Below are 9,299 nucleotides of genomic sequence, written 5' to 3'. Positions count from 1 at the left end.
ACTGCAGCATCATAAAAAGATATGACACAATATATATCAACCCAAGGCAAGCTGTTATTTTGTGGCATTTTCTGACCTGTAGGACATTAACTGCATTTGTTGAAGGAATGGGAAAGACTACACAAGTGTAGATTTGGCTACTTAAAAAAATATTTGAGAATATATATATATATATTTCATTGTTAATTATTTATAATTGACCAATTATCCTCTTGTGGACTTTTACCATCCAGCAAAACAGCATGGCAAATCAAAACCCAGCCCGTGTGGTGCTCATGTTGGTTGGATTGTGTACCTTTTTAGCATCCATCACGTTCAACTCGCTTTCAGGATTTGGTTTCAGATCAGGTAAATATTTCCAGAAGAATTCATTCATGTAAAAAGAACTCACTTATAGTACTGGGAAAATAACAAACTGCTTACAACAGTGCAATGCTTATCTCCCTACAGTTGTATTCAAGCAGAGCATAGAGGATGTGACACTTAAGTATACAACACAGATAACTCCTGCTCAGTGGACTTTTTTTGTGTGGGATTTCACATACTTTTGGGTTTTGGCCATGTATATATACTTTTTACTTGCACTCTGCAGAAGGTATGTCCCATTTGTTGTATTTACACATACAATTCACATGAGACTGCAATGTTTGGCAACTGCATCACACTCCAGAAATGATTCGATTTTTGTATTCTTTTATCTCATATATGAGAAATTGCATGTGGAAAATCATCCCACCTGGTCCAGAGGCAATTTAGACGGCCTCCGTGCAGTCATTTTCTCTTTAGATATTGCAGATTGTTCTCACGCTGTATTATGAGTCTGATTGTTTCCCCACAGGCACTCTTTCTGCACTCTTTCTGCACTCTTTCTCCCTATCTAACAATATTATCCATGCTCCCCACAGGAATGCTTATGACTGGATGTACACCATGCCAGCAGTGCTACCCCATGGCTTTCATGTCTCTATTATAATCAGCCTTTGTTTGAACATTACATGGCTGTTTCTTTATGACAGAGAGTAAGTGAACGAGCACAGTTATCCAATTCTCTAAACAAGATAATCAGCTGTATCATTTACTGTCATTTGGGCCAGTTTAAATGTCTGTTTTCTGTGTGTCTGTGTGTCTGTGTTTGTGTGTATAGATTGTTGCTGCCAACACTGATAACCTCAGTATTGATGGTTTCTCCTGTCATGGTCTGAAGATCTATGGAGCCTGGTTGAACAAATACCACATCACAGACCTCTGGCTCTTCAGAATCCTGGTAAAACTATATATACAGTCCAGTGAAAAGCCAAGGGCAGCCTTACTACTCCCACTGGAATTAAGAGGGTTAAGTGGCAGCCAGGTGTTGCTAATGAAATGCATTTGATTAATATTAATCGATCATCACTTTTGGTTGTTTGTTTGTCTGAAAGCATTTAGGTGTGTATTGATGCCAAAAGGCCAAAGAAAAACCCAAAAACAAGAGCTACAACTCAAAAATTACAGGCCTCAGTTAGCATGTTAAAATTTTTTATTTACTGTTCAAATTCATGGCAGCCACTTCTCAATAGTCCAGCCCAGGTGCAAACCTCAAGCTGTTTGAAATGCTGTGATGAGACATGAAGAGAGCTGTGCACAAATACCTACAAGCCCCAATTAACTGAAACAACACTATAAAGTTTAGTTGGCCAAAATTCCTCTACCACCATAATAGAGACTGAAAAAGTCAAACAGAACTTTTTTTTTCAACTTGCAGCTAAAGGTGGTCTTACAAGCTTGTGAATCATGGGGTGTACTTAGCTTTTTACACACTGCTACTATATTTTGGCCTAATTTTGTTAAATAAATAATGACACAGTGCAAAATGTCACCTGTCATTGTTTATCTAAAGAAAAAAGATACCTATAAAAAGCTATTTTTATATGGTGGTACTCACTGCCATTCAGTATTCACCTGAGCTCGTAACATAATCCAGGATGGAAGTAGGATTTAAAAGCAGTAGTAAATTCCAGAAAGTTCTTCATATAAAGGGCTAAAAACAGTCCAAGGTAGTCTATGTCAGAGTAAAGGTAAAGACAGCACTTAAGACTGTAACACCTGTACGCGTTTTATAAATGTATCAGTAGCTTTCCATTTACAGTCACTCATCCATAAAATCTGCTGGCTGTGCCAACACCATATTCATAAATCCTCATAAATAAGTCCTGGCTGTGTGGTGTCTGCGCAAAAGGCAACAGCGGTGTGACATTTGATGATTAAAGTCAGCCGAAAACAAACAAACAAAACATAAATCTGCTTCCTTTCTTGTGTTTATCTGTGAACATATTAAAAGTGTCACATGTGAGAAACTTCTAGAGTCTTACGAGCGCTTCAGGATCAACCACTGAAGCAGGTCACAACTTCCAAACTGGCTGCTTGTAATTCTGAAATGATGAGTCCATCATTAAAAAAAAAAAAGACTGACAACAAATTTGATAATAAAGTAGTATTCATCAAGTAAAAGAAAATCCATACACACCTGGTTCAACCCATATGGAAAAGATATATATAAATCTTATAAAGTTCGTATCTGTCTTGTGTGAAACTTATATAAAAAGCATACAAGAGTGAAAACAGATATAAGATCCCTTGAAAAATTATATAAATGAAACTTGTATGTTTTGGATACTAAAATAATATATGAAAGTAATGAGAAAGTGGCCACTTTCATGAGTAAATCATATAAGCCTGATATGATTCACTATATGAAGTAGGCCACATCTTATGCAAGTTTTTTTAGAAGGTTTTACTATTTCTTTTCCATATGGGAATACAGCAATGGTGATATTGCATTACTTTCTGGATTTAGACGCAGGCTGCTATGGATAATTCTATTGTGCATTAACATGCATTGGCTTTGGTGAGCAATATAATACTTACTTACTTACTTCATTATATTGTACAAGGTTCAAAATGGAGTGGCAGTGTGTGCAACATGGGGGACCCTCTCTGCCTTGCTGAACCTGACGATATATTTGCAGTATCAGGCAGAAACAGCGAGATGTGACTGTTCAATGCTAGCACTGACTCTGCTTCTGATGGAGCTGCTGGTCTGGTGAGTGTGCTTCCTCGCTGTGTTCTGTAATTTCACCAGTGGTGTTTCTGGCATGAGCAGAGGGCACCAGAGGACAATCCTTTGTTTCTGTCCTCCTTTGCGTTCAGGTTTCTGTTAGAGAACTTCTACTTGGATAAGCACGTGCGTTATGTTGTGACATGCTACCCTGTGGTAATCCTGTGGTTAACAGGCACCCTGAACAACTCAGAATCTCAGGGACGTTTCATTTACGTCTTTGCAGGTAAAGTTTGCACTGAGGTGAAATTAGCATTCTTGATTTTTGAAGAAGAAGAAAGCTTTTTTCTGCACACTGTTAATTATTTATATTAAAATATTTGATCTCCTCTTCTCTTCTCAGCTGTGATCCTGAGTGCTTCCTGTATCATGTTTGTGATTCGTATTGCTCTTGTCACATGGAGGCATCACAAAGTTCCACTTTACAAAGACAGCGAACCGACTATGTCACCGGTTGAAATAGCCTTGAGACAAAGAAAAATCTTTCTATGAATACTAGCTTGTATAGTTACAATGTAAGTTTTTGTTCAAGTGTTGTGTTGGTGTTTACATTTGTGCTCAATTTTTTTGCTGGAAAATGTCATTTGATATTTTTAAAAACTGAATTGTGAACAATTTTAGATTTAAAAATGTAGAACATGAATAAATAATTGGATTGTGCTGTTTTTTAATGATGAACGAAAATGGAAATAAATGAATATTAACAAGGAAGAGGGATAAGACTATCATGCCATAATTCACTTTATTTATTTGTCTTTTTTAATGAAATGAACATTTTCTTCTATTTAATTTTCTTGTTTTTAAGTATAAATAAAATGTATATACCAAAACATAAAATCTACACTAAAACCTTTAACTTATGTGTGTGTGTGCGTGTGCGTGTGTGCGTGTGTGTGTGAGAGAGCGAGATCCTTAGTAATCAATCAAATGTTTCAAGGATATAGTATTTTTTCCTATTACAAAGACTATATAAAAATAAACAAGTAATAATCATTTTGCATATAATTTCCTTATTTGTCCCACTGAACAAAAACCATGCTGGAGATGGAAAGAAATGCACTCAGCTGTGTTGCTGACATGTCCCCCAAAAAACAACAAATAATATACTTAAACAATCTTCATACTATCCATGTTCTTTCCTAACCTCAGGTCTATGGCTATACTTTTCTCCCAGTCTAACACAGCAGGCTAAAAGTGTCTCTGTACTTTAATAACTGCAGTGTGGTTAGAACAACCGGTAAAGGAAAAATTCAATATAGGGGAATTCTTTTATAGGAAGCTTGAAAACGCACGTTGCGCCACACAGGTTCATCCTGTTGTCGTCGTTAATATGTAAGTGTGCTACATATTCACAGTTTATGGGTGTTTTTTAGTTCAATGTTCAGGTGAAGTTATTGGGTCCATGACCTCACTGCCAACACGGTCCGTTATGTGTCATGGATAAATGTTTAGTGATCTTTATGTCTCTTTTTAAAAAAAATATGTGGGTCCATTCTGGATTCTATCACCTTTAGGTTTCATTTCCCTTCTGATAACCATCATGAGCTTAAGCTGTTAAAGCCTTGACTCTCCATGCTGGTCAAGGAGAGTCAAGGAAGCGCAGCTTAAAGTTTCTTGTAGAAATTCAACCTCTTTCAGCGAGAATAGAGGAGAGTTGAGGATCTAATAATGTTGCAATAAAGATGATTTAATTTCTTTTAAAAAAGCATCCACCCAAGCACTCTAACTTACTTACAGTTTTTTTTAAATTAAATATCAGATACAAAGACTCAAACTGAATCTGATTTTTTTAAAGGCTATTAACTCAGTCATTAATACTTATAACAAAATTCTATTTTACAGTCAGCACATTGCTCTTGTGTTTTTTCCAAAACTGTACAGTTTATATTTGTCACCAAAAGGGGGCAGCATTCACTTATTTCACGTGAAATGGTAGATTACTGTGTTGCACCAGGAGATGGCACCTTGGTTCAAGCTTTCTCAACTCTCAGCATAAGATAGGAAACTGCATTGAATAAATAAAAAACACACTTACCCAATACAATACAAATCATACTACAGTGTGGGTCATACTAACAAGTACTAGTTTGTTAGGACAAGTTTGATCTTAGCCTTTGCTCGAAACATTAAACCTTAAAATCAAAGCATAACCTGGAAGAAGATAATAACATCATAGCTCACTCCCTCGCTCTCTCTCTGTTTTGTGTGGTTGTGTGTTTAAACCCAAATCCATTTTTCTTCATCTGAGTGTATTACTGTGTCTGTGATGTGAGAGCACAGAGATAATCACACACACGCTCAAGTGCAAGGGGAAGTGCAGCACGACCTTTGATGAGGTGGCTGAGCTGAATGGAGCTGAACATCACATGAAAGCAACAGGGTGGAAAAAAGACAATGGGGATACAATGAATGTGGCCATGGGTGGACAACGATGACCACGCAGCTGAGCGTATTTATCTCCATCTGCAGCATGGTTTTTGTTTGGTGGGACAAAAAAGAAAGAAAGAAAGAAAGAAACGCAAAATGCCGATAGTTTGTTTATTTTCATATATTCTGTGTGAGAGGCAGAAATAGTACGTCCTTGAAACATTTTCTTGATTATTTAACAAACTATTGAAATTGTAAAATTTTTTCACTGCTCTTGGTGAAGGGTTATTTTGGTGTTTACAGACTGCCATTAAATTGCAAAACCGCCTTCTGTGGTGGGTGGACATCTGCGACCCTGATCATAAACTCACAGTGACAATTTATTTGGTTGCCTCGTTTGGAGAAAACTCTGCAGAACATTGTTTTCTCTGGCATCATAAAGCAGAACCAATTCGCTTTCAGGGTCATTGTACGTGGAGCTTGTGTTAGAGCACAGAGGAAAATCACCAATTAGAAGACATACCACTGCAATTTAGCTTTGCGTGGATGTTTCAGTAATTAATCTATTTCCAAAAGCATTGATTGGTAGAGACCTGCAATAACGACGGTCCGGCTCACAGGAAGCAGGTTTGGTTTGAACCTCTTTACTACCTTAAGGAAGTCTTTGAGAAAGCTTTGTAGAGCAGTGACAGTCACTTAACTGATGAGCTCTTGAGATTAATTGGGACTAATCATTCAATCAATGGCCTTTGTTTCCAGCTACAACTGTGAGCTTTTTTCCCCACGTTTCTGTGATTGGAAACAGAATATATTGTGGACCATTGGCTTGAGTTTTTTTTTAATATATATAATATTTTTTACATGTTATACTCCAGAGTTATTACCACTCTATGACTTCTTATAGTCTAGCCATTGTTTAGTGAAGCCTCTCACTGCATTTTTGGCCATCTTGGGATGTGGTAGTCAAATTCTGCGTGTATGAGAAAATACGGAGTGAAATTAGATGCGTATCTAGTTCTAGTTTTAATATGGTAGACAACCAGAAACACTGTTAAGGATTACTTTAGCTCCACTGAGGTCAAGGAAGAGTGATTAAGTAGGAGGTGATATTTGGACTATGCGATCGTACCCTTGGTGCTTTGAAACCTGCTGTGAGCAGAGTGCGTGGATGATCAGATGCTTACTGGTTAATAACTTTTCAATCAGGGGTCTATCAGTATACCCTGATTAATCCTTATTTTTTATGCTAATTATGACAAATAATTTACCCAAATTAACTTCATGTTTTATTCAGTATGGCTTGAAACTAGTGATTGAGCCCATAAACAAAGCTTTTACTGAGGTCACAGAGCAAGGGAGGTGGGACGTCCTTTGGCAAACACAGGAGTCACATGCCCGTGCACTTCCACACTAGCTTCACATTTCAGACCCAGAAGCTGAGCGGCGGTTTTTATAGTCTCTACTGGTTGTGTCTGCAGTTGCTGAATCGCTTTTGCAAGAATGGAGGCAAAATGAATTAGAAAAATGCTCATATTAGTGCAGTGAAAATTGCCTTTTTGTGGTGAGATATAATAACTGTTTCTCAAAAAGAAACATTTCTGTGACTGTCTCCAGACATCTACTGGAGCAATTTTCAATTCAAAAATATAAGTAACTTAAAATAATAAGTAACTTCCTTTCGAGCAGCATGTTCCAGTAGTCGATTCACCTCTGACAGCCTAATGTACCACCTTAGATGATTAGAAAGCTCTGGCTTTTGGCCCAGTGTTCTTACAAAAGTCTTTCTCCCAGCATTTATGAGCCAGTATCAGATCAGACAGTTCCAATCAAATTTTCTTTAGAACTTAATTTCAACTGTTCCCTCCTGGGCAAAACAAATTATAAATACCTACGAGTAATTTAAAGATGTCAGGTGAAGTCCATTAAATTGCTTCATGCCTCTGACTCCTGCACATATTGCAAAGTGACGTTATCACATCTTTCCTCCAGAGGCCAAATCCTCCCTGGAGTAAAACACTGAGTGGAAATGGTAGATGTGAAGCAAGAAATGGAGGTATTTTACTGTCTGGCTGCCTTGTAATTGTTTCTATAATCTCTAAAGACCCTTTTCTCCATAAGAGAAATAACCTAGATATGCAAATGTGCATTCCCAATTAATTTAATTCACATAATTATGCAGAGAAAAGAGATTGGGTTGGAAAAGAAGTCGCACCTTGTGCCAAGTTGTCCTCCCACTCAAACCCCCTCGCTCTGCAGGGTACAGCTAAATTAGCTCGGAATACTGAAGCATGCTCGGCTACACAGATGAGCATCAATTATCGCTAACATTTTAATGAGTGGTCTTCAGCATTTGCAATCAACAAACTGTGAGTTGGTGGTAGAAATCAATAAAAGCGTAAGTTTAAATGCAGTGACTGAATGCACAAACACGACCCGTGACCCTATGTCCAGCATTTATTAATGCTCCATTTTTAATTTGCAACTTCATAGAGGCCTATTTGAGCTGATTTTACTGCAGTGTACTACTACTACTACTACTACTACTACATTTTGTTGCTTTGCCATCAAAGTTCAGTTTAAAAGCCCCTTAAAAAGTTTAATGGACTCTAACTGATAAAAGGGATAGGAGTTTAAAGATGGCTACAGGATGAGAAAGAAACCATAGACTGTATATATGAGATGGAGGTGATCTCCTTGCCATCACCCACTAGTTAGTGCAGTCCCATCTTAAAGATTTGATCAAATCATTTTGAAACTGGACATGGTAAGCAAAGGGTGGATTTCATTTCATGTTCATGAGTTAACAGGTCATCAATCACAAAGTAGACCTGCCTTTATAATGCTGTGCTTTACTGGACTTACTGACTTTAGCTGGCACCATCATTTACAAATTGAACTCCATGTTGTATTCAGTAAGACTTGAAACTAGATTGAGCCCATAAACTCAGCAGTAAAGTGTTTTAAGGTCATAGAAGCAGCTGAACGGCTGTTCTTCCTTGCAATTATACAAATATTTAGCAACATTTCCAGATTACCTTCACTTGTCTTACCTGGAAGCTAATTCCCTCTTTTACATACAGTTTATTTAAATAATACACTTTTTGAGAACCGTGCGAAAGTGTTTTATTCCTGCTCTGCATGATTTATTTATAGTCTAAAAAGAAAATTATAAGATCAAAATATTATGAGCTCAGCTGCCTTTATAAATCATTCAAATTTTAGCCATTGTTAGCTTGTATGACTTTTTTTCTGTTTGGTGCTTGCTATTAATTAGAATAAAGTTAAATTCATCAGTCAGAAACTCACTTTTATGAGTTCTTTTATGAGTCATTAAATAACTCATGACTAAAAGGATTTTTATATTTATTTTGTACAACTGAGACAAAACATTAAATATATCTGCTCAGTTCTTAGCAGTATTATAGTCTAGCAGTACTCAGTATAATATTAGCACAGTGCAAACAACATAATAATACCCTATATGTTCTGCTTTTATTGCAGTAATTATGGCTCTACTGAAATTACTGGGCCTAACCTAAAGCTGTAAAGATCAAACTTTGAACACATGACTCTATGTTGGCTTTGGCTGGAAGCAAACAAATTTTGTCAGATCTCATTATTAAAACTGAACATGGTAATGCCAATTACCTTGCCAATTAGACAATTAGAATATATGTGTAAATGCTGTGAATTAATTAATCCCATGACGAGGATGCACTAATTAGCTGGTAATCCTTGACTCTGATTGCTCCATACTTATGTTAAACCCACTCAGTCCAGATATGGGGACAGCACACACCAAAGTGTGGAATCTGTAGGAATAATTATTCCTTTAAAT

General features: G+C 36.9%; 1 pseudogene across 1 annotated transcript; it reads left to right on the top strand.

The window, feature by feature from the left end:
• The first annotated feature begins 242 nt into the window (after positions 1 to 242).
• LOC146701867 (uncharacterized) lies at positions 243 to 3,796 on the top strand (annotated as a pseudogene). The gene is made up of 7 exons (XR_014922395.1): positions 243 to 348; positions 451 to 595; positions 906 to 1,019; positions 1,145 to 1,264; positions 2,931 to 3,079; positions 3,187 to 3,320; positions 3,438 to 3,796. The product of XR_014922395.1 is annotated as an uncharacterized LOC146701867 (transcript).
• Positions 3,797 to 9,299: the final 5,503 nt, after the last annotated feature.

The sequence above is a fragment of the Copadichromis virginalis genome, linkage group LG9 (assembly GCF_057382275.1).
Source record: "Copadichromis virginalis isolate Kocher_CV1m ecotype Utaka linkage group LG9, C_Virginalis_male_GT1.1, whole genome shotgun sequence".
Classification (NCBI taxonomy): Eukaryota; Metazoa; Chordata; class Actinopteri; order Cichliformes; family Cichlidae; genus Copadichromis; species Copadichromis virginalis.
This window is presented reverse-complemented; position numbering and strand designations above follow the sequence as displayed.